The following is a 26,614-nucleotide window of genomic DNA, read 5'->3' as shown; positions in this document are numbered from 1 at the left end:
GAATTCAGTGCCCATGTTGAAATTCAGCCTACACTATTATTTTAAAGTGGAAGGCATTGCCACTATTGTTTAACGTCCTGTTTATTCAGTTGCTGATGGTCCTATTTCAATCAATTGTTGCTGTACTAAAGAACCCACACAAGGATGCTCTAAGTGATCAGTACCTTTTCCTCCTACTGGCCAGGTCACCTGTACAGATTTCAAGACAGTAGTATTATCTTTTAACGTTCACTCAATAACTTTCATACACATTTTCCTAGGCATATTCCTTCTAGTGCTACTTGGTATAAACTTGATGCTGGACTTTATGAAACTAAAAAAAAGAAAAAGGTCAAAGTGGTACAGCTTTACTCTGATTTTGTTACAATGATACTTGTCAAGGATTAATTTTTTTTAATATAAAAAAATACCATACAGGTTAGAGAAAACAAAAGAATAAAATGTATCTATAAAAACAAAGTTTCTTGGTTGACATTAACAAGAACTTTTTTTTCCTCTGAAAGACTCCAGTTTCTTGGGTAGATTTCTTATGAAAAAAAAAAAAAATCTAATTTGAATGAATGCTAGATGTCAGAAGAAACAATTCTAAGACACTATTTTGAAGAGTAATTTCAATTCTCGCTGTAATTCTTGTATAACTGCACCACATTCCCCTGCAGTTACATTAGACAGGTCTGCACCATCAGCTTTGAATATAAGTCAGTGTAATAGGATTGTCACACTGCACTGCTCCTCCACACACTCTGCTTGAACTCCTCTCCAATAAGAGAACTGCTGCATTTTCTCTGCATCTAAGTGACCCAGTAAAAGCTTCTCCAGATCTATTTTGCATTGTCTAATCAGCCCATTTATTCTGCCCTCAAATCACCTGCCCTTCACAAGACAGGCAGCAAAGAATTCTATGCAGAAGAATCACATTAAGTTACAAAAACTCTGAAGCACTTCACTCTTAGCTATGAAGAATCTTCTCTTGAGCTATTTGTTTAGTAATTTGAATGAAAAATTATTTTGCAACTTTTATAAAAAAAATAACATATTGCACAAACTTCTCAGTAAAAGGCAGAATGCTATGGTGGAATTCCAGAGATGCTTATCATCCTCTTAAAGAGTGTTCGTCCCATGTGTTAATTCATTGATCTATACAACATGAAATGGCTTCTTACTCTAAAATCTGGTGCACATTCATTCCCCATATGCGTCTGAAAGCTAAGTTCCATGACACAATCTTCATAATTAAATTATGTGCGGGGGGGGGGGGGGGGGGCGGGGGCGGCGGGAGGGGGGCAGGAATCAGGGTATCACTGCGATTGAGATTTTGCTTAAAGGGCCAGAGTTGTACAACACTGCTGGAAGGAAACCTACTTTGATATACCATGCTTGTTTCTCATTACCACTGTGACTTGTCAGTTTATAGCCCACACGATCCCAACCGAAGTACTTCCGACAGACTAAAGGTTACGTATAAGCCGTAAGAAATTTTTCTAGATTTCAGGTAAATTACATGGCTCGAGATGATGCTCACCTCTGCAACCTGACGGAACACAAACTTTGCCAGAGAAACAGCTACACCCCGGAGCAGCTGGGAGCCCCGACACTCCCATACCCTAACTGCTAACTTTTCCGCCGGCCCCGAGAACCCGGCTGCAGCGGCACGGCCCCGTTACAGGGCACACTGGCCAGCCCCGCAGCGGGCCTGGCTTACACCGTGCGTTTCAGAACCGCCCCGCTTCACGCCGAGCAGGAAGGGAAGGCAGGGGAGGGCGGGGACCGCACGGTGCCCCCTGCCCCAGGACAGCGGCAGGCAGCCTTCCCCGGGCCGACCGCCAGCTGGGGTGGGCAGCATGCGTGGCGACCGCGCTCGGGAGGCAAGCGGCAGCGAAGCGGCGAGAAGCAGCGCGCAGGTCCGCCCAGAAGGGCCCGCCGCGCCGCCCTGACACGCCGGGGCAGGCGGCGGGAGGGGACCGACGCCTGCCGGAGCCCCCCAGGGTGACCCCGGCCACCCCCGAGCGACGGCATCCTTCTGTCCCGGCCCCAGCCGGCCGCGGCGGCGCCGCGCGGGGCATTACCTGGCTCCCCGCGGCCCCGCGCCGGCCCGGCCCTGGGCGGCTCTCCCCGCGCCCTAGGCCCCGCCGCGGCGGCACCGGGCTGCCCAGCTCCTCCGCGCCTGGCAATGGCGGCGGCCCCGCTCCCCCCTCCCAGCTCCGCGCTCACTGGCTGCGCCTCTTCATGTGACCGAACAAAACCCTCCTCGGCACAGCCCTTTGTGTCCTGCCCGGCCGGGGCACCGAGGAGGCCGCTCGCCGGCTCGGGGAAGGGGTGAGGGGCGACGGCGGGGACGCATGGAGGCGACAAGGAGGGCCGGGGAGGGGAGGGCCGGGGAGGGGAGCGCCTCGCCCGCCCGCCCTCTCTCTCTCCGCCGCGCCGCCGCCGCCTCGGCCCGGCCACTTACCGCAGCGCGGGCGGCTGCGGCCGAGTCGCGGTGCCGCACCAGGTCGGAGGCGGCCGCCATGTTCCCCGATGCGGCAGGATGGAGGCAGAGCCGCCCTCCCCGCCAACCGCCGCTAGGGCGGCCGGCTCGCCGCGCCCGCCTCAGCCCGCGCCGCCCCCACCCCACGCGGCGCCGCGCGGAGCGGCGCGCGCGCGCCCCCCTCCCCTCCCCTCCCGGCTGCCGGCGGGGAGGCGGGGGAGAGCGCGCGGGGGGGGGGGGGGGGGGGGGGGGCGGAAAAAAAGGCATAACGGGAAACTCACGGGCTCGCCGGGGTGTGCGTCACGCCGGGGTTACGTCCTGCGCGCGGCGTCGTGACGTCATCGCGCAAGCTTCCCGACCCCCCGGCCACTCCGCGCGCGGCTACACGCGCGCACACACACGCACGCACACAGCCCCCGGCGCACACGCGTCCCGGGGGCGGAACGCGCATGCGCGCGGCCTTCCCGCGCCGCAGCTCCCCACCCCCTCCCGCGGCGCCCGTTCGGCCGGGGGCAGGTGTGTGACAGTCACGGCCGCGCGCGGCAGCCACCGGGCGCCGCGGCCCGCTGCCGGTAGCGCGCTGCGGGTGGGAAGGCGATGCCCCGCCGGCGGACGGGTGGACGGGCCGCTGCCTGACAGACCTGCCCAGACCGTGGGCCGCCCGCGCAGCGGGTGCCCGCCCGGCGCGGACTCCTCTCCTCTCCTCTCCCCTCACCTGCGCCGAGGCGCGCAGCGCGCTGGGCGCGGGAGGTCGCACCGCGCCAGCTGCCCGGCGGCGCCTTTCCCACAGAAAGTGGAAAAGTAGGTCAAGTGCTGCGGAGCCGTACCGAGGCGCCGTGCCAGCGGGCAAAGCCGGCCTCCGCGACCAGCCGCGGCAGGCGAACGGCGTGAGGGTACCGGAAACCTGAGCGGGGGGCGGCCCGGGGCTGCCCGGGGCTGCCGGTCTGCTCGGGGGGCCGGGGGCTGCCAGGCGACGCCGAGAAAGCGGCCGGTGCCATTTTTTGTTCAGATTAATGCTGCTGATGGCAAACCCTGATTCAGAAGGGCAGGGATTCCGGGGAGAATAGTAAATGCGTAAAGTAGAGACTGCTCTGATAAATTAGATTTTTTTCCCTCAGATTTGCTGGGCCCGGAGGATTTCACACTAGAGTGAGAAGTTGATTAAGGCAGCCTTAGAGGTGTGAGCAGTCGTCACTGAGAGCTCAGGAAGACAACTGAGATTTCTGGAGAGAGGAAAAGGAAAAACACAGCACATACAATTCAAAAGGGGGGGAATAGGTAGAGCCAAGAACTGTCAATCATTCCAGCCTCTATTCCCAGAAATGTATTGAAGCAAATAATCGCACGTCTTTTAAGTACATGGTAGTTAATGAAGTGATAAGTTAGAGCCAACACGGATGTGTCAAGAAAATCATATCAAGCCAAACCCATCCCATGCTGTGACTGTAACAGGCCTTGGATGGGAGTAGCAGTAGATCTGTTACAGCTCGACTTAAGTAAGGCTCTTGATGCCATCTCAGAGAACTCTACAATTGTGCAAGCAAAATACTCACCGTAATGAAATGACTCTGCAGTGGTGCAAAACTACATCAGCAATGCTCCACCTGTGACAAACAGCACGATATAGCAAATACGCTTCCTTGGAGGGGGTATGTCCTGAGTTTGGTAAAAAGTCTAATTATGTGAACGACAAGTACAGTGTATGTTGGTTGGATTTGCCAACAATCCCAAACTGGCAGAGCTGGAAGCATGTGGCAGGACAAGAAAATAATTAAAAACGTTCTTGACAAATTGGTTGGAGAAATAGGATGCAATGGAATAAATACAAGTGCTAACTTCAGCATTTAAACAGGAAAATAACAATTGCACAATTTCAGGACTGGAAACAGACAAATAAACATTGGGTCTTCAGAAAAGGGGTTGGGGATCAGAGCAGATCACAGACAATTTCAGACAATGCACTGACAATTTCACACCATTGTGAAAAAAGTACAGAGAAACGTGTAGACAGAACCATCATACCTAAGACATACAAAGAAATTATCATATTTAATACCGGTAAAGCTTTATCTGTAGTACTGTTCAGATTTGGGCTCTGAATTTAAAAAAAAAATATTTCAAAAAAGTCCAATAGGAGAGAGTACAAGGAGGGGGGGGGGGGGGGGGGGGAGCAACATTTTTAATAGACATGACCCTAACTGAAAATAGGAATGCTCGAGATTTTTTAGTCTAGAGAAGAAAAGACCATGGGGACAAAAATACATTTTTCACAAAATCCATTGCAGACAGGGCAAAATTTAACAATTTCAAACTGCACTGAAAGAATTTTAGGTTGGACATCAGTAAACATTTTACTATGGTATGGGTGAAAAAACCTGGCATCTATTCTCTAGAGGATTCTGGAAACATCATTAATATTTTCTTAAGACTAAGTTAAATATCCATAAGAAAAGATTAGAAGCATTTGACTCTGCTGTGAAGTAATGGAGCAGTCATTGTTTTCAGCATAATTTTCTATAACTTCAGTTACTATCCAGGTTTCTGTTCTGAACCTGTATTTTCTGATAGAAATGAATCCCTGAGACATTTAAACATTTAATGTGTTGGTGTGATCTTATGCACAGGTGTAGATATCCCCTTTGGGAGTCTTTGTCAGGTTACATTCTGTAGAGCTGTGCAGCAACATATGTCACATGCTCAGCTAATGTGCTGATTTATAAACTTTATATTATAATCACTATACATTCTATATTTAAACATAATATGTTTGTTAGTGCTCATGCAACTAGTGTAAATCAAGGTTTTTGCTTTTACTTGTTTTTTTTCATGGTACCAGACATTAATTTTTCACAGAATACATTAAATTTTGGGGTTTCTCTGGAGCTTGCTGGTTAGCAGAAGGCAGTGTGAATGGTTTATGTTATGGGACTTAGACCCACCAAACTCATCTCATTAGAGATGACTAAAAGGCCATTAAATAGGCCAATTTTTAATCTCCACTCAGTTAGACTGAATTCAAACTGATAGCCCACAGGCAAAAGGCTATGAATTTCATTAATAGTACCCTAAAGCACTCAGTCCCCTAATGAGTGATAATGTTATTCTTCTGAGAATTAAGCTTGTTTTCTGAAAAGACACATTTATAAAATCAAGTTCTGACATTCTGGAGCATGTATGGACAGTTTTCCACTGCTCTGAAACACAAGAAAAAAATAATCCACAGATTTCTTCCAAGATTTTTGCTCATATGTGCTCTATACTAACCAAAATACAAACAATAAAAACACAAAAAAGCAAATATTAGTACTATCCCTATGCTTCATATGCTATCATATATTTTTATAGTACCAAATAATTTTAAGGTCATCACACCTACTTACACATATTTTGTCCCCTAGCACATCACTTTTAAGTAACCGCAATTCCTCCTTCAATTCATAGTTTAAGGAAAACACCAAATTTTATACAAGCATTAACTTATAGAAGAAGATGCAGTGTTTTATTATATTTCACATCTATTTGTGAAAAAATAAAATGGTTAGCATAAGGAAATCTCAACTTTAGTTCTAATGCTGCCACATCTCACAATTTTATTATGGTATCTAGCACTATGGTATAAAGGTATCTAGCACTTTGTTTAATCCCTTGACTTACTACTTGGGCTAAAAGGCCCAATTTCATGGGCAGGAGTAGACTCTAAAAAATGCTTATGATTCACACAATCTGTGGATCCAAAGAAAAATTGACATTTGGCGTGAATTCATGGAGCACATAACTGCAACATTTCATCAAAATGGCAATGTGGGAAAAGATTATGTCCAGTAGTGTCAGAACTCGTTTTGATTTATAATTCTACTAGCTTTGCAGTTATAATATGTGAAAAGTAGTATGATCTTAAAGGTTGGACGTTGGATTAAGAAGACTTGAGAAATATACACAAAATGATGCAAAATTGGGATTGCGTGTGTGCACAAAATAGAAATTTTAGGACCAGCCCCCAAATGAGGCACTCCAAGGTCAGTGAAAGAACGTGTGCAGACAGTAAAGGACTATACAATACAATTCTTGAAAATTAAGCCAGATACTGCACAGCTGGCTTTTTGTTTCCAGGAATTCTGGCTGTGTCCTGTATTATTTCTCCACCAATGCAGACAAGGCCTAAAAATGGTTAAAAGAGCATTTGAAAAAACTCTTGAGAGCAGGTTACTACCTAATTCCTCCTGGTCTTCAACATGGTTATAGAAAGCTTAAACCAAGACAGGCTCTTTCATGTTACCAGCAAAGTATGATTAACTGAAACCAATTTAGAAACTGTTTCTTCGTATAAACATTTTAGTAGCTGAAGCTGCAGAGGGAGAGTTGGAGCAGGTCTAAGCTGAAGCATTTTGAATGAAAGAAGACTGCAAATGCCTCCTTGTAACACACACAGCAAAATCCCAAATGCCTGGAGGGAAAAACTTTTTAATGATAATTTCTTACATTTATATAGCACCTTTTATTCCCTAGGACCCCAAGCACTTCATTAACTCTATGCAAAAAGCTTCACCATGGAAATATAGCCACTATATGCATCATTCTTTGAAAATTTCATTTTCAGTTGACACATTTCTTTCAATAACAAAATATTCTGCTTATCCTGTATATAGCCACCAAAACAACAACAGATAAAAGATTAAATTATATAGTTTTGAGTTGTAGAACAATTTAAGCCTGTATGATTTTCAAAATAGTAATGCACTCATGTAATAGATACATTGCATTCATCCCATCCATTTCCCCTCTCCATTTACTACTTTGATCTCATCTTTATACTGTAGCCTTTGGTAGAAAATTTTGTCTTTCATAACATTTTCAAAATTGAAATGATCCTTGATGTCTGAATTACAGACAAAAGTGGGGTTTATAGGAAAAAGTAGCATCTTTCATTAAATCCACTACTATAAACTGAAAAAGTAGAGAAGTTTTTGAGTACCCAAGACATAATGCTTTTTTTCCAGCAAAGATGGTCGTTTTAATAAAATATCCTACCTTTACCTATAAAGTTTGTCTTGTCTTTGACCTCAGGCCCTTATAACTACAAAAACAAGGCCCCAGAAACATGATGTGAAAGATATTTGTGTGTTATTGCTCAATTTGCCACAGAGTTTTGCTTTTCATCCTACGGAGAAGTTTCTGGTTTCTTGGCCTTCCTTACAAAGATACAGTACTCATTTCACCAATATCAACAAATTTAGGAACTCAATGTACTGGTTGTTTCAACAAACAGTAATTAACATGATTTCCATTGGAGTTTTAGAAGAACTAATAAAAATGAATTGGAGCAATTTGATTTATTTCAGCATTGTAAAAATTGAAAGAGGAAAAATGACTTCTTAACTTTTTGTTGTTTGAGCTGTTGATTCATGTTTTGTTGGCTTGCTTGTTTCACAGGCTCTTTTGAAATACAGTTGTCAACGTTAATTAAAGAGGATTGTCTGGTCTCATCTATTTTTCAGACAGAAAAAAAAAATTAATATAAATTTAGTCTCTGCTATAAATCAAGATATTCTAGCCATATTTGTCATTATCCATTAAACTTTTAGAATTGCCAGTAAAACAAGAAAAAGGCAGTAAGAATGTATAGCTAAAATTAAAGCCAGTAGCCATTAAAACCTATGGCTCTCTTAACAGTGAAATAAAATATTTTGCAATGGAAGGACATTTAGAAACTCTACCTAGGGGAACAGTACTGCCTGCCACTGTGAAATGACTTTAGAACCGTTGTACTGTTACAAGAGTTTTAAATCTCCCAGCTAGGAAAAGATTTCTCACATTACATAATAAAGACAACTGGCACGCTGTTTCCCATTGCTAGGCTTCTGTCCATAGGCACCAGTACGAAATACTGGGTCTGTTGCGTCGACCTGCCCCCTTGGCTAGGCCTGTGCTAGCAATTACAAAACAGCTTTTGTCAGGAGAGCAGCTCCATACCCAGCCTCCCACAGTTGTCTCCTGTTTTCAGTCTCACCACTAAGGAGTGTTATTGTCATCTGCCATTGATCAGAGGAGCAGGTGCTGGGGCAGCACTGTCTTCTGCTCCTCAGGTACCACCATAATAAGCATTATCAATCAACAAATCCTTGATTTATTATCAGTAGAAATTAATTAACCTTGGTCTTGATGCTTATTTTCTTTTTCTTGTTATTCTAATTCATCCCACATTAAAAAATGGTAGTTAAGCCTACATCTTTGTCCCCTTCAGAAGGCTCTGACATCTGTCTTCTCATGCCCGAGTTACTGAGCTCAAGTCTTGCAGAATTCGAAGATCACAAGAAAGCAGATTAGTGCAGGAAAATACCACCATATATTATAGCACTGACCCTCTTAAAAACAATGTACTGCCTTGGAGGGTTGCCATTTGCATCACGCACAGGAAGTATTAATATATGAAAATATGCTATCAGCAACAAAACCATAACAGATTTCTTCCTGAGTCTGTTGATGAATTATAATTCAGTGGGAGAGGAAGAAAGCTGTGGCAATAAACTGGCCTTCAGCAGATGATAGAAAGGACCTAGCTATAATAGGTATAAATTTTCATAGCTCTGCTTAACTGCAGTCCAATGATTTGGTTCACATTACAGTGCCAAAATGACACACAGAGAGAAGACAGAGACAGTAATTTCAACTTCTCTGTTTCAGGTGTCACACTTGCAAGCTTAATGTATCCCTGTAGAGCACAGGGCATAAAAAGGGTCCAGCTGCTACCTCTACTGACCACATGCCTGACCTTCGCCATGACTGTCCTACACCGGCAAAGTTACTAAGGAGAACGAAATTGCACTAGACCCTGCTGAGTGCCATGTTCAGGTCTCCCAGTCGTGTCACACCCCACTTCTCCCTACACCCACTAGTGTTAGGGTCACACCCATGTCTACAGCATGTATTAGACCTGAGGAATGTTAATGTGGGGAATTAGTAACAGTAATTCTTTCAGGCACACTCCATCTCCAAATCTGTGACTTCTACATGTCACAGTGAGGGACACAGGTAGCACAACATAAGGAAAGTCACCTCCCTCAACTGAACACCATTTCAGCACCCTCACAGAAAAGAAAGGAAAAGGTTTTGCCAGCCAACGCCCACCATTTCTGTACTTCAGAGCCATCTGGCTAGATGGAAGTCAGGACAAGGGTCCAAGTGAAGACATCTTCCACAAAAACCTTTGCCTTTAGAAGCAGGTGCCATTTTTAACAGCACTTGAAAAATGAACAGCATCTCTTCAGTTGTCAACATCGTTGCCAGTGTATTAGTGTAAATACATACCAGGCAGGATTTCAAACCACCTTCTTTTCCCCACAACTTCCTACTGTTCTGCCTGGTCGGCAATTGCTACGTCAGATTTCTTTCATTAAGTTGGATGGACATACACCCTCTTGTCCTTATGCATGAAAGAAACAATTAAGTAAATCTTTATTATTGTTTGTTTGTAAAGCACCAGAGGTTTGTGTATGGGAAGACATAATAATCATATTTAAGGGAGAAGTAAAGAAAGCTAAAAACCACTTTATTACTATTAATGTAGAAGTACTGAGGAGCTTATTTTGTGTTTAATTAAGATCACAGCAGCAGAAAGTCTGATATGCCATACCTTCTGTTTGTTTCTTAATTGTAAGGAGTTTGGTTTTGATCAAGACAATTAATTATGAATATGGCTCAGTTTTCCAACATCAGAGATAAAGCTTAAAAAAACTACAAAAGCTTTTTTAGAGTATATTGTACTGTATAGATAAGTATATATCTTCAGGGCATGAAAACTGACATCTTTGTAATTGAATCCTGGAAAGGGGGACACACACACAACCATATAAAACTGTGACAGTTTTACACAGTCTTAGAGTTAATATGCAATTTTGAAAAATTATCGGATCCTGTGGTTGCACAGAGTCAGTATATGGCATGGTAATCTGACAAAAATGAAAAGACCAAGTTACAACCTAGGGTCATTACAATGCGAGTTTTGTTACGCAGTAAGTTTCTTCTTTCCAACCTCCCTGCCGGACCCTGTCTATGCCAACAGGGGAGAAGCATCTAGCTCCTCAGCTTGGCCACATCCATTAGCACTCTATCTGCCAAAAAGTATCTTCAGTTCAATGATCAAAGCTGTATTAAAATTTTTGCTTCTCTCTTGTTCAGCCAGCATTTCCAGATCACATCCCACCTAAACTCTCATATGAATTATTTTGAACAGCAGTTCCGTTGCCATTATCCCATACAGGAAATAGTGTCTTAGGTTTGGGATCTGCAGGCAGATCTTGTATTATAATACTACTGTTTTTAGTGTGAAGCTCATAGGAACATATAATGTCTTATTGTAAGCCGAGTGAAATAGCAGCAAAAACTTTCAGCCAGCCAGGCTCAAAGACAAAAAATTCTAGCACTAATTTTCCTAGTATTTAAAATAACTGTAAAATAGTTTTTTCAGTATCCTGAAATGCAAGCTGGGTAGAAGTTTCTCAGACAAAAGAAAGAATGAAGAAACTTAGAACAGTCATGTTCACTTTTAAAATTTGTCCCAGTTTCACAGCCCTTGGCTCTGGTTTCCAACAATGTGTTCATAGGTCATTGTGTGGAAATGGACTCAGGCAAGGCTTTGAAAGTGTATTTTTAGTTAGGCCATGCAGATAATTCATAGAGTAAAAATAAGGTATCAGTAAAAGCAGGAATAGTCAGCAGAGTAGTTTCACTTTGGGAATTTCAGCAAAAGAAGCTATGTCTGAACACTCTCAGGAAGCACTCAAATCTATCTACTAGTGTATCAGATGTGTCTCTCTAATTCCATCCCGAGCTTATTAAAATTCTTTTTTAAGAAGTTATGTGTAAATTGTCATTCCAGTATACTTCTGGCTTTGAGTTACCATGTTTATATTCTGCTTTAAAACAGCTGAACAGTTTTTACTCACTCTGCGTAAGAGAATCCTGATTTTGAATCTTAACAGGAGCCAGATAAAGGTGGTTTAATATTTCACTTAGATGTCTTAATCAGCAAGTCATTTAACCCAATCTATGCAAGACTGAGAGTATTTTTTAAAGTATCCCATTTATGAATAAGCAATAACCACTTTTTTGTCACATTTTATCAATTATGCTTTCTTGGCAAAAAAAAAAAAGAGGAGCATGTCATCACATTTGTGATTGCACAGCTTTTCACAATGACTGTTAAAATGGCACGTGCTGGGGAAACCAGTGCTTATTAGGATTAATTTAAGACAATGGGTATTCACTAAGCATGAATTGTATATGATCACTTCCATCATTGATGCATTATAGTTTATCTCATCCTTTAAAAAAAGATTATTATATATTTTGAGTACTTTCTTTTCTTGACAGAGCTGACAGAACTTAAATCCCAGGCCAAGGAAGGACAGCAGTAGCTCAAGGCATGCAGCACGCCTGTGCTGCAGCAGGACAGGGCAGCAGGCATTTCAGGCCAGCAAGGGCTATGAGGAACAGTGACAGCCCGTCCTTTCAGGAGTTTCAAGTAGTAGGCTGTGGAAAATTAATGATGCCTGACTGTCAAAGCTTGTGTTGATCAAACAGCTCTCCAGCACACTGAGAGTAGAGAGGCTGAAAAGACCATCTGAGAGGACATACTGCTTTTGCTGTGCAGGACCCACCAACAGGAGATCACAGTGCTTCATAGTTGTTCAGGGAGCTGATACCTGGTGTTAGGAAGAAGGCAGGGCTGGAAATGATAGTGAACATTCAGGACACAAAGCCATCATTTCTAACCCCAGGCATATGTTAACCTTGGCCCTTTAACATTCCTCCTGCTGAAAAGGGTCACTGTAAAGTACAGCTTGGGGGGGAACAGCTAGTGGAAGAGCCCTTGAATGCAGAGATGCTGGGAATCCAGATAGCTGCACAGGGGCTGCCCCTACATGCTGCATGGCACAGCAAACAAGGCACATCTATCCCACAACATCAGCAGGATACCATGTGAGGCCTTTCTAGCACTCACGTGACATCAGGACATTCATACCACATACAACCTGCAACCTGCACACCCCTACCTTTATATAAAAAGCCTCACCGATCACCACCCTTCTGATGCTGCTGCAGCAAACCTGTTGATCCCTTTCCTGGGACAGCTAGCACCTCTGCGGTCTCTCAGTCCATTCTGAGATGGTCCACTGAGGCCTTCACTTCAGAAACAGACTCTGTAGTGCTCTCCTTTGGCTTTACAGACAGTATGGAGAAACCGGTCACTCTTCCTTCTGGGAAGGAAGGTGGCTGATCCTTCTCTGGGTTAACAGAAGCAAGAAAGGCTTGGCTTGTAACTGTGGCCTCCCAAGGATCCTTCCAAGGAGGAAGACTGTGAGAAGGCCAAAGTGTTTGCAGATGGCAACCCAGGGCCAGGTGGAGAGGACTGAGCTGGTGAGGCAATCAGGGCACTGTAAACCAGAGGGCCGCATAGCCAGATGGTGCTGAACAGGTCTGGGCAGGTATGGCATGCGTACAGGTGCAGAGCTGTAGTGTAAAGGCCAAGCCATATGGCTCTGTTGGACAGGTGGAGGGGTGCTTCAGGGAAAGGCACTGAGGAGTGGGGATGATCCAGACTGTATGTGTGTGTGGGGGGGAAACAGAGAAGGTTTCTGAGGGATTTCCCCACAACACGCTAGCTGGAGCACTCCCAGGGAGCCCCAGAGGATACACGATGTTCAGGCAATAGAGTCTTAACAGTAGCACAGGAGCACTTCTATTGGACAGAAGAACAAAGCTAGCTGTCCTCCCTACATTTGGCAGTTCTTTTATTTTGAGTGGGATGAGGATATTTTACTTGCAGGGAGGCTGACTGAACAAATCCTGTTTCCCAGTAGGCGCAGGAAAATTAAATGGCTTGGGGAATTCCCCAGTGCTTATTTGGAAATGCCATGTGAGTGCTTACCTGTGCACCTAAAAGGAAAAATAACCTAATACAGAATGTAGTATGTATCAATGTCAACTGCAATGCATCCTAACTATGGGATCCTTTCTCCCAAAGGTTATATGATTTTCAAAAATATGCCTTTGAGGCAGGGAGTGAAAAAATCTTAAGTCCTGTGTTTCATTTAATTTAGAAATTACAATTTTTTTTTTTTACACTGGGCTGAATTTTAAAAGAGACTATGGAAATAGAAACTGTCATGAAAGAGCTTGTAGAAGAGTCATAAATGTCTCCTTTTTATTTTATTTCAATGAAACTACCAGTGTAAGAGGGCTAGCTTGGTCTAGATTTGATCATTCTCTTCTAAAGCCTGGGAGTCTTGCAGGAGAGCCTGTGCTTTACATTCTGCTTTATTGGAATATTATTTCGATTTTTATTTTACTACTATCTAAAAGCACGCACTAGAAGTTCCTGCAGCTGTTTGGTCACATAGTAAGAGACAGACTCTAATTTCTCTTGCATGGCACTCAGCATGATGTATCAGAAAAAAGGCCCCAAACCTGCTCCTGCATTCTAATAAGTGTGCGTCACTTTGCAGGAGATCAGAATCCTGTCCAAATTCTGCAAAGTGTAATAGAACAATGGTTGCCAAATGACAAAATCTATCAGAAGAAACAGAGTAAAAAAAGCACATCTTTGTTTCTGATCTTCACAGCTTCAGTACTGGCAAAATAAATGTCAAGGTTTCCAAAATAAAGCCAGTTAACCACTGTAACTGCTATCAAATATAAACAAGGACATAAAAATAGAGATGTTGGAAGCCAGGATATGAACATTTGAAACAGTAGCTATGTATACAATTACAGTTTTGTTAACATCGTCTGCTCCTGGCGCTGTGCAGCTCCACTGGTTGTGGCTGTGCTAGGAACAGAGGCGTAGACCTCTGTGGCCTATAGCATCTAACCAGCAATGGGAAAACCCAGAAGCAGAACAGTTGTGCAGTCATGCTGTGGTGTGGAGGGAGGAGAAAAGGGACTGCAGAGAGGTGCAGCTTGGCAGCTTGTTCCCCATTAATGTCATGCAGGACGCACATTACACAAGGAAGCAGCAAGAATACCTTCACTGTCCTTCTTCTCAACAACTCTCCTCATCTTAGTAAAGGCAAGCAAGCTAAATTCATGACAGCAGCTAGTTGTTTTAAAGGCTCTGCCGCTGTGGCAGTAAGACAACATGCACTGGCATCCTAAACCAGGTAAAATCACTTGGAAAATAATATAAAAGTGAGAACTTAATGGACATTAGGCAGTGTGTTAAAAATATCATTTTTCTTGCATAGACACAGCTGTTGAATAAATGCACTGCTCAGCATTGATCATCCATACGACATGGTAAATTAAGATGGCATATTCCTAAGTAAGAATTATGGTCCTGTCTGTACACAAAACCTGCATCCATTTAATTTAATCAGTAAAGAAATGGATGCGGCACAGCCAACGTGCAGACAAAATGCAGGGGGTAAAACGACATTATGTGCACCTATCTAAGACATAATTTTAGCAGTCTTGTTTTCTGCAGGTACAATGCTGGCATTTTTTGTCTAAGCACAACATAGAATGATCAAGATTCTGGATGTGAGGAACAGGACTGTGATCCACGACCTGCTGGTGTTCATGCTGATCTTTTGAGGAGCTGCTGAAAGAAGCCAAATAGGATTGTTATCTGCAGAATTACACTGAACTGCTATCCAAGACATGGCCATTATTGGACTACTCCTGGTGCTTCAGTTATACCAAAGAAATATACTAAAATAATTAATTGATGTCATTAAACTACTGTGGTGTTGAACATATATTGCACTTGTACATAATGAATGTTGACAATTAATTATTTCAGGTTTTATGACAATACCTCTGTGATAAATATTTCTACAAATCCTGTAAGTCAGATATAGGAAGGAGAAGCCTGCACACTATAAACTGCCACAAAACTGAAGACTTGTCAAAACAAAATGAGCTATAAAAACAATAATATTCAGGCAATGTCACTCTCATTAAACACCTAATGATGCCACGGGCATATTAGTAGGGAATGCTCATGAGGAATTAGTAGAAAATAAATAAATAAAAACCCTGCCCCTAAAACCGCTTGCCAAGCTGTTCGTACATTCTGCCGCAGGCAGTTTCTTGAAAAAGATGGAGACGTGAATGGAGAGAGTCAGTGACTATTAGATGCCGATGATGGTAAGGACAAGCAAAAGAACTGGTGCTAAAGATTAAGGGCTGCATTTTGCTTTCAGTTATGTCTCGCCTGTCTCAACATTTCATAGTATTTAAATTAATCTGTTACATAAGGCATTTTTCCTGTCTACGTCGCTCAGCAGCCATATTCTCCTTTCTGGTATGGATTGTCTTGGGAAACTTGCCAAGCTGTGACAGAGCAGTGCATAAAAGGAAATCATGCTCATAAGCTGGGGGTGGGGAGAGCTGCAGGTGAACAGATTCAGTGCAGCAACATGTATACCGTCTCCTGTCTCAAAAACTCAGGGTTTAAATGAAATGGGAGCCACAATACTTCTTTAAAAAAGTGTATAGGGCCGCCAGAGACCCCAGACTATCCCACTCATTTGCTCCAGGGAGGGTGTGAGCACAATGCAATAGAATTGCTCAACACTGCACTGGCTGCTGCTTTAGCAGATTGGAAGAACAAACAACTATTTCCTCTTAAGATGCTAGAAAACCCCCATCCAGTTGTGGAGCCCATTCCTGCCAGATGCTGAACACCACCTTTACATTTACGAAGGATCTGGACCTTTTAATTAAAGACAGAGGGGAACAAGGGTGGACTCAGCCTCTTGTAGGAGTAAGCTATTACCTGCCTGCCAGGACCTGCCCAAAAGGTCTGGCATTTCCTATAGAACTCAGGGAAAGCACTCGCTAATATTATTTTATTTATTAATAGCCAAGCTCTTAGGTAGTTATTGGCTTTTCATCTCTAGACCTCAAAGTGCTTTACAAAGGAGATCATTATCAACAAAGGAACACAGACATCTACATTTGGGCTTTGGCATGTAAAGAGCATCTCAGTTCACCTGTAAAGTAGATTTGCCAGTTGAGCTTTACTCTGGCCACTTGCTCTGGAAACAATCTCCAAATCTTAAATGACTGGGGCACAGGGAGGGAGTTTCAGCTGAAGTTCAGTAACACAAACTTCTACAGGGGATTAGGCAATCCTGCACAATGCTGTGCCTGGCTGGAAGATGTGGAGGTCAAGGAGAGTCTCAGCTTGAAGTCTACCACGACGACACTGGAACAACCTCCAGACATCTCCAAATCAGACCAGGATTCATTACTACAAGGTACTTCTGTGGATTACAGCACTGAGGACTTTTAATTGCTCTGTTCCTGAGGACAAGATTTACTGTCCTTTCACCATCTTCAGTTGTTATAGTAAAAGACAGGTGAAGAAATGTGCTTGGGCTGATAAATTTTTTGGCAGTTTTGCACTGCACACACACTAGGATTTTTCATCTTAATGACCTGCAGCTGAAACAGATGTTTTGCTTTAGTGTTTTAAAGCACTTCACAAAACTTAACACTAATTTATTCTTTCACAGTGCGGGGGAAAAAAAATGTTTGATACCGTTACTCACATGTGTGAGAACAATGTGAAAAATGAAAACAGATGTTTCTCATTTAAGCATGAATAAGGAGGAGTGAATGAAAAAAGATGATGTAGTAGTAGTGATTAAGAGAAATATGATGGCTTGGTTAAGTTAAGACAATTTCTTATGGATCTCCAGTCAGTCCTGAAGATCTTTCTAACAACTTGGTCCCTGATTCAGCAAGCACGTGGAAGTGCTTAACTCCAGCTGTGGAGGCTGTCTCACATGCTTCGTTTATAATATTTTTAAAAGCTGTATAGCCAAATGAATGCTTTACAGTTCAGAGTTGAGGGGTCAATGGCATTGTTCCTGTAGACAGTAAAGCACTGACTGTTTTTACAAACTACAAACATCTAAATATGAATAGAAATAAAGTCAAACTGAAAATACATTGTTTGCTGAAACACTAAGAAGTGCTTTGATTTTACTGCAGCACAGACAGAGCATTGTGAGACCCAGAAGAAGCAACCAGGGACCTATTACATGCTCCCTGCTGAGAGCCCCAGCTTCCCCTGAGGGGTGAGACACCTGGCAGGAGGGACCTGCTCAGCTTTGGCAACCACCTCTTCACCTCTCCCTGTCCTGGCAGAAGGAAAACTCCAACTTCAGCTGCAGGGCCTTTCCCAGTAAAACTCTTTTGGAAATCTCCAATGAAGTGGCTTTCACCGAGGGAAAGACAACCTTTTACCAATCTACCACCAAGAACAAAATTACTTGCTAGGGGGTGAACTGAACCTGGGGAAGGGGGTACATGTAATGTGCCCTGATTTTTCTGTGTCTGGTGGGACTTAAGTGCAGTCCAAAGAACACATCTTTCATTGTTGTTACTACTTTTTGTCTTAAGTCTGCCTTGGAAGGTGAAGGATCCAAGCAGGCCAGTGCAGTATCATCAGGCTCAGACAAAATTGTTCCCCTTTGTCCTTCCCTGGCTCCCTCCCTGCCTCCCTCCAGAGTAAAGCCTAGGCCAGGAGACATGTCCCTTTGCCAGGGCTGCCCTCCCACCCCCGACAGCTTCCAAAGGCCTCCAAGGTGCCCTAGGGCTTGCCTCTGTGGAAGGCAGGACAGCCCTACCCATGAGAGAGGTGCAGAGATTTTTGCCACCACAGGAGAATCCTCCTGGGAATTCCATGTCACCGAGTGCCTGCTCAGACAGTTTTCACTCTGTAACCTCTGAGAAAATGATGCTTTCTCCAGCCTCACTAAATTATTTTTGGTCCACCCACACCAGCACATTCTGACCCTTCCACGACAACCTAGCCCCAACTGGCAGATGGGTACCTACTCCTGATGTTCCCAACAAGGAAGAAAGAGAAAAGAATGCTCAGATTCCCCATGGATTTCAGCACTGTTAAAATAAAAATTAAATCCCTTTGTTTCCAGACTGTAATAATCTACTAGGAACCACTGGGCAGAAATATAGAACAGTATAAAATTCCTTTTACAGAGGAATTCTTAGAAGAAAAAAAAAGATGACTAAGCTTCAACTCCTCTTCTTTAAGGACAATACTTCAGTTCTAGAAACTGTCACTTTCCACTCAGCATTTTTAATATGAAAACAATGCTTCTGAAATTGTCACCGATTTCAGCGTAGTTGCTGAGAAAGATTTGGCCCTGTATGCAGTCCACAGACTGTGCATGCAGAACTAATAATCTCGTTAACATTACTATATGCAAATGCTCCCAGGATGCAAAGAAAGATTTGTATTTCAGATTAATATTTTATGGGAATTTTGTGTGTACATGATAAATGAATAAATGGAGGGACACAAGGGGGCATGCAGAACATGTGCATCATGTGTGAGAACTGCATTAATTCTTAAATGTTTCCAATGGCCAAAAGATGGTTAAGGAACAAAAAGATTTATTATTGTAATTACATAGAAGGAGAGAGTAAGAGAAGAAAAATGAGAGATCAAGTGAGCTGTTTCATGTTACAGTTTCTCCAGCTGCAGAGCTGGCTTGAGAGGTTCCCCAGACCCTCCTGCTCCCATCCTTTCCATCCTATGCACCCTCCCCTGGCTGCAGATTACCATCCCTTTAATTCTGCCAATTCAACCATTTTTATGTTCAAGCTTTAAACCAGCTCTGAATTACAACATGGAATCACACCCTTAGTCTACGTGGTCTCTCATTCATTTTCAGCTGCTATATAACGAGGGGCAATACCATACAAAATCTCAGAATTAATACAGTGCTATGGATATGAAAAAAGAGGCACGTCAGGGAGACTAAGAACAGGTCTCAGAATCTGAGGGTTAAAAAGGAGTTATTTGGAGAGAACCATCACTGGTTCCCCATTGTTTCAGCTTCTGGGTCACCCCCTTCCACACCTCTCCAGCTGTCCTTATTTAACCAAAGTTTTATTGCTACTCTGGAATGGCATGAAGCTCTCTCATGCTTTAACTATAAGAAATGTAATATTGTATTTGTCCAAAAACCTACATGAGTAAAAGAAGATCCCTGAGGGGATATTATTAACTGCCTGCTACTTATCATTGATGGTTATTCTCTGAGACAACTCTCCTGTTTAATCTTTATGCTCTCGACAATTACCCTTCTCTCTTTCTGATCAAGTGTTTAATTTTCTTGAAAGATTTTCTCAGACTTTAGTTATTATTGAAGGGGATTTTAATTTTACCCCAACTCTTTAATGGCTAAATCTTGCATATCCACTGTTTCAAATAGGGGTATTTCAGTTACTCTAAGTAAATAGTTCATGGATTTGGTCTTGATAGGTAGCTGGAAAATTTTAAATCAAAACAAAATTGAAATTGCAGTTTCTTTTCCACTTCAGAATAGAGTTTTTAGTCTCCCTGAGTGACCTGTCAGCATATTGGAATAAGAAAAGGATACTGCTAGACTGCTACAGAGCATACTCCCATGTCAGCAGAGTTTCATCAGCATGAATGGCAGCCCTATATGGGAAATCAGCTAGCTGATTATTTCATCTGCAGCTGATCAAAGATAAACAAGATAAAAAACACAAAGGGAAGTGGTGATGTAGAATGTATTCTTACTTTCCTAGTCTCCACAGGCAATATTATTGCTAAATTTCCTCTAATTGTTTACAGTAGAACTTTAAAGCATAACAGGAGAGAAAAATAAAGAAAAAAACAGTAGAGGTTCAGCAGAGAGCAAAGCCCAGAAACCCTTAAAAGCTGCTTGCTTTTCCTTCTCACAAGCATCCTCAATCCTTTCCCACTGTCACTGCACCTCCACAGCTCAGTGGGAGTCCAGATCATGGGTTAATATCTAATAATGTAATAGTTACATGTAGAGCAGCCTATAGAGCAGCCTACAGAGCACCATAGGACTGAGAGGTCTTTTGGGGAGGCTTTGTTTTGTTATACTGGGTACTCCTGTTTCCAATGACCTTGTTGTCCATGATAATTACAACAGTCTCCTGTTTCTGGAGCCAGTAAATTATTAGATTGAGCCCATGATTTTGCAACTCTAGTCTGTATTTCCAATATTGGCTTATTGTCTTTGCTTTGTCCAATCTGAACATGTGTGAGTGGAAGCACAGAGCCTTGGTCCCAGTGCAGCCAGCCTCCACTCCGGATTCCTAGGTTTAAAATGGGAGCTTAGCGGATCTTTCTTACAGCCTGAAGCAAGATGGTCATTCACTCATCTTCCTTGCCCCTTTTCTATAACCCATCCTTCTGACTACCTCCCAGCATGGACTTGCTCACAGGATGCAATCAGAGAGGTGCCAGGAGCTGTGTAGGACACATCTGCTCCATGACCAGGAATTCAGGTGAGGAAAAGACTTGAGTGAAAGTGAGAAGGGCCAAAGGCCTAATTAGCAGACACTAGAATATGCAGATCTAAATCTATACATCTGAGCCTTAAGTTTCCCCACCTACAAAAACAATGTTGAAATACTTCCCTATTTCTCAAGAAAGTTACTGGTGTTAATAAATTAATGCTTAATACCATATTGTCAGAAAAAAATATTTTCTCTAAATCAACATGTTTTCAAACATTTCAGCTGATGGCAGAAATTAATTTTAGAAACAGGTACAACACAGCCTATAAATGGTGGGTAATAACCTCAAGATGATCCCCTTAAGATTAATCTAATATTGCAAAATCTTTCAGGCTGAGTATTTATTTCCCCTGTTGCATTTCTGTTGAGGCAGTTAGACTCAGCAGCCCCATTTGCTTTCTCAGCATCTGATGCCAGAGGACACAACAGTATGGGTGGAAAGAACGCAGTGAGAGAGAGATGTAATCACCAAAGAAATGGAGCAACAGATTTATAAAGAGCATGATTCTCACAGCAGGTCAGCTGAAGTGGCAGCTGTGCATTTCTGGGCAAGTACCAAGTGTCCACTACCACCTTACAAGAGCCTTGTGGCTTTAGATTTTATCCCTGTTGGTGGAAATACGTAAGTATTTTCTAACAGTACCATTGCTTTTCAGAAAGTACTGGTTCAGCCCCAGCACAGGACAAACTTTCTCCAATACTTCACTTTTCTAATCTCCAAGGCTCAAACAAGAGATGTGTGGAGAATCTTTGTGTGCTGCCCTTCACACTTGCATTCAAATCTTCCCTGCTTAATGAGCCATGGGCTGTTGCTCTGAAACAGAGGACATTAACAGTTCAGAAAAAATAAACCCCTGCAGATTAATCACCTGGCTTCCTCACGGGCCCAACTCCAATCAGCAGACAGTGTGAAAGCAGAATATCTCTGTATACACTGCCTGACTGATAAGCATATTAGCCGGTTGCTGCGCCTGGCTTTGACAACTATATAGCATACGAGTCTTATTTTGCTGTTTATTTCAAATGAATACTAGACATCTCCAAATGTCACTATATTCACAGAAACTAACAACTGTGCAGCCATTACATGATTCTCTTAGCATTTCCCCCTTCTCTGTGCCAGTGAAATAGTATCTATTTCATGCTTCTTGATTTTTAAAGTGAATCTTTTACTGCTTTCTGAACAGCACTTAACTGATAGGTATCATATTTCTGAGTTCACCATACAGTAATCCTTGCAAAGACAAGCATCTCAATTCATCTTGAGAACTACACTTTGCTAGAAACTGGCCACTGACTAATGGTACTCCTGCTCCTTGGCAAATCACTAGTAGCTTAACTGTTATTTAGCCTGACCACTCCCATTTTAGTACAGGAGGGGTAGTATGAAAAGGAAACAGGATTAAGCGTTGGCCAAAAGGTTGACAAACCCATCAAAAGCTCTTTGCCAAACCTTGAACATAGCATAGGCAGGACACAGTGCTTAATTTTCTGGACACAGAGAGAGAGTAAACAGACAAACCACCAGTTGTGCTATCAGCATGATCTCCCCCATCCCACAGCAAAGCAAGCTCAGAAAAGACAAATGGGATATGACATTAAATAGTTAAACAAACCTGAACCGCTCCAATTTATGTAATGACAATACCCTCCTATCACTATAATCTGCTCTTCACCCTTGCCCACCCCAGTTCTCCATGGCTCAGGAGACTTTTTGAACAGAGTGATTCTAGCATAACATATCAGCTCTATCTTTCGATCATGAGTTATTCATCTCCTTTCTCTCGCTGGGTCAAATCTCAGTCTCACTGAACTCCTGATTTAGCCTATTAGCGGGGAACAGTGAACCCCCATCCTCATTTCTTTCCTTCATGTAGCTTGTTTCCCATGTTTCCATTTTTATAGCCCTTAGAGGCTACAGGACCATGCTGCTTTAATTGCCTTTACCTTATCTTTCCTACAGGTCAGGCAGGTCAGTGGCATACCTGGAGTAAACTGGGACTGTCACTTCAACCATCAGTCACGCTTCAGCTGGAAGGCAGAGCCCCGTTAGCAGGGAGACTGAAGTGCTGCAGAGCAAAGCAGAGGACAGTAGTGTCTTTGACGGCAACTGTGTGCTTCAGCTCCCGCCCGTTAACAGGTATCCATGGGCACCACTGTTCCCCTGGCTCTGTTTCTCTTTGATCATGTTGTGTTGCTATCGGAGCATTTCAGTAAACAGGGCCCAGGGGGTATATGCCTCTGTGACCAGGCACCACAGCCTAGATTCTCCACAGATTAAAAGTAAAAAAAAGCTGTGGTGTTTTCCTGAACTCGGATTTGGCCCTACATTTTCTGTGTTCCTCTGCCACCCAGCAGGGCCTCATCAGGCAAGATACTGAGCAGCATTTGATTCAGACCAGCATGAATGGAATACACACAGCACCAGATTCCCCAGAAATGGTTCCATACAAAGAACTATCTGGATGCTACAAAGTCATCCACATAAATACGTCACTTCAAACTGGACTTCTTCATAGACCTTCAGCCTCTGCTGGGGTTGCAAGCTCTAGATTTGGACACATTAATTCATCACTTCTTCAAAAAGACAAAACACTGCTGAGAGGGATGCAAACATGTTTGTTTTATGATGACGCATAAAGACTCTGCCTAGAGTCTCCCAAACAAGCCTTCCCTTTCCTCTAGTGTCATGTGAACAGTGCACACTACATGCTTTAAATGGGATTCAAGTCACTTTTTTCATTGCTACTAGAGCAGGTACTGCTGGAGATAAAAGCAACTGTCTCAGAAGAGTAGGTATGACATCTGGTACATAGCACCAAAAATAAATCTTTAACTTCCTCTCATACCTGCCAAACCTGCTCCAAGGAAATAAACCTGGGAAATATTACAAATACACACTTCTCTCTGATTTCAAAGGAAGAACTGACCTATTTTTTCTTTGCCTGTTTTAAACTTTTCCTATGATGAGATCAGTTTGCTAAAACAATGGGCTATGTTTGGAATAACCACAATCATAAAAGAAAATTGCATGCGTATGAAAAAGGCAAGTGGCCTGATGTTTGCATTGGAGGTAATTCACGCTAATACTGCTATTCATAGTGCAGCAGCACCTTAGGGACCCAGTCATGTTCAGCACACCTACTTGGTAAGCACTATACAAACACAAAATCTGATAGTCTCTCCCCTGTAGTGCACATATATTTGTGATTTATGGAAACTGGTTGTGTAACGCCATACAATTTGGGAGTGGTCCTCTGTTAAATTATTTTCTTTGGTCATATTTATGTAATAAGTATTTTCCATGTCCTTTCAATAACTGACTTGGCTTACAAAAAGACAAGAGATTTGTGTATTGGTGAAGATGACCTACTTAAATCAGGAACAATTAAAGACCCAGTTCCTATTTACAAGCTTGACTAAGGAACCACACACACACACATCAAATTGAAGAAGCCAGGAAATGTTTCTCAGTGCTACAATTCTGGTCATACTGCAGGGTCTACCAGGGGGATCAAAAAAGGAAGTGACTCTTGTGATTCATTATTAGCAATGTAAATAGGACACATTTGGAGGCTGTCACCATCCTGATCGCTCATCTGCTTTTATTAGTCCTCATTCTTTATTCTTATTGTCTTTGGTTTTCTGCGCTTGTCGTTATAGTTAGTTATGTTATAGGCATCTGTTTAGCATATTCTATATGAAAATGCAAATTAAGATGGAAAACAGTAAAATAAACATATGCAGCTTCCATGTCATGTATATATTTGACTGTAGCATGTCAAATACAAAAGAATTGTTTATCACTTCAAACGTCTGCTTGTTCATTAGGTGCATTACTTTTTTACCAGCAGGTGGCAGTTTACCATTATTTTAAATAGATTCTTTTGTTAATATCAGATGTTTTAAAGTTCTAACTTGTTGCTAAAAAGCTTTGAGCTCATTTCAAAATTAATTTTTAAATCAATTTCCTTCTGCATCATTCCCTCTAGGAAAGGTAATCAGGACTGAGCTATTTGTTTCGGTTTACAGCCCTGCTGTTGACCAAGGCTAAACATTATCTATAGTTACCTGACAGCAAATTCATGCAGCACCAGTGGGTATTATCCAGCCTCAAACACTCACTGCTGATACCAGCTCTCCGAGACACCCTTTACACTCCCCAATTCCCAGTGTATGCTTGGGGAGTTGCACACAACATTATTAACACTAGTTAATAGCAGGGCAAGGGGCAGGGCAGGGGCAACATGAAGCATGTGAGACTATACAAAGGGACAAGCGGTTTATTTACTGCTGTGTTGCTTGGACACTGTCTGAATTTCAATTAAGAAAGAGTTACCACCCAGGTAATGCTGCACTGCCTCCTGCACTGCAGCTGAGGAAGACCAAGGAGGAAGAGAGCCTGTACCAGCAGATGCAGCCTGCAGGGTGCTTTCCAGGGATCCTATGGCTACCCAAGGCCATCCTTTAACCCAGAGGCGCAACTACAAGACCATGTCCTCTGGCCTAACACAGGGCTGAGAACCAGAGCTTTCCTAGTGAGAAACTCCAGCAGGGAGCACAAGTGAAATTAAGGGAAAAGTCTGTCAGTCCAGTGCTGCTCTAATGCCTGGGCACAGATTCACTCTGGGCATTGCCTGACACTGCCCACTGCCATCCACATCCTAAACCCAGGAACTGGGGAGAGACTCATGCACCAAGAGCCTCACTTTCCACTGACACTGTGGTGACATAGCTCAGTCTGTGTGAGCCCATCTTCCCTTCCTGCCCCAACAAACTCCCTCCTTTGTGTCAATGCCAATATTCGTACTGGCCTGATGAGGCAACTTGCTAGCTCACAGTTGGATTTGTTCCCTCATTGAACTCTGCCACCCACCACAGCACACCAATGCTCCTGGCAGTATCAGCCAGAGATTTTTGCTGGATTAAAGCAATCATGTGTCTCCTGGCTTCTTTCAGGAGCAGAACCAAAATGGCAACAACGAGCAGAACTTCCCTCACTCACCTTACACCACAGGCAGGCCAGCTCAGCCTTTCACTATGTGACGGTATTTCAGGCACACATCCATTTCTGCCACTGAGCACAATGGTGGGTTGAAACAGACTGTACAGAGAGCCCGAAGGAAGAAAGGGCTTCCCTTACCTGCCCACAGGCTGGGGAAAGACTGGTTTTGTGACTGGCCTGAGATTTTGTTAATTTGGTTTTTTGCTTTGCTTACATGGCAAACTGCCCTTTCCCTAGGGTTGCACAGGTCCTTTCAAGTCCTGCAACTTTGAATTTGTGTTCCTTGTATTCTCAAACTGAAGTGGCAAACAAGAGATCCAGAGATCACACTGCGTCTGTTAAAGAACTAAACAAAGCTAAAAGTTCCGAAACAATACTGATACACACCAGTCTGCAACCTGTCTTGGGAATGCAGTGTTTTCTTTCACAAGCAGTCCCATATAGCTTCTTTTTAATGATCTGCAGAGAGACTAAGAAATTCACCAGTGGTATTAAATTAGAAGCTGAAAACAACAGAGAGAGCAGGTATGTTGTACAAATGGGCAAAGATATGAAAAACATGGGAAGGAGAAAGGAAATGCGACACTAGTTTTTGGGAAAAACAGGTGAGTGCTGCAGTCTGGGGAACAGGAGGACACATGTATACATGGTATCAGGTGCAGACTGACCAGGGGAGATCAAAACTGTGCCAAGGCGAACAGGTCGGCAGTAGTGGGGGAGACACTGACTAATGTCTTTTCTCTCTAATATTCAAGATTCCTGAAGATGCAGGATGCTGGGTACCCATTGTGATGAAGTCCTCATGG

General features: G+C 43.1%; 1 protein-coding gene across 11 annotated transcripts in view; it reads right to left on the bottom strand.

Moving 5' to 3' along the window:
• Positions 1-26,614, bottom strand: part of ZNF644 (zinc finger protein 644) — an 81,314-nt gene that overhangs the window by 49,434 nt on the left and 5,266 nt on the right. Inside the window, exons 3-4 of one of the 11 annotated variants that reach the window (XM_027814400.2) lie at positions 26,196-26,278; positions 22,789-22,872 (exon numbers count right to left, since the gene is read on the bottom strand). The exons of 5 other annotated variants lie outside the window; for them this stretch is intronic. The gene's annotated coding sequence lies outside the window, so the exon portion shown is untranslated. Of the gene's footprint in view, positions 1-2,066; positions 2,399-2,449; positions 2,668-2,748; positions 2,897-22,788; positions 22,873-26,195; positions 26,279-26,614 lie in introns of those variants that run through there. 5 more of the 11 variants (XM_027814401.2, XM_055725094.1, XM_055725095.1 and 2 more) reach the window with 5 other exon arrangements.

Source organism: Falco cherrug, chromosome 12 (genome assembly GCF_023634085.1).
Source record: "Falco cherrug isolate bFalChe1 chromosome 12, bFalChe1.pri, whole genome shotgun sequence".
Lineage (NCBI taxonomy): Eukaryota > Metazoa > Chordata > Aves > Falconiformes > Falconidae > Falco > Falco cherrug.
The sequence above is the reverse complement of the archived record's forward strand: the minus strand, read 5'-3'. Positions and strand labels throughout refer to the sequence as shown.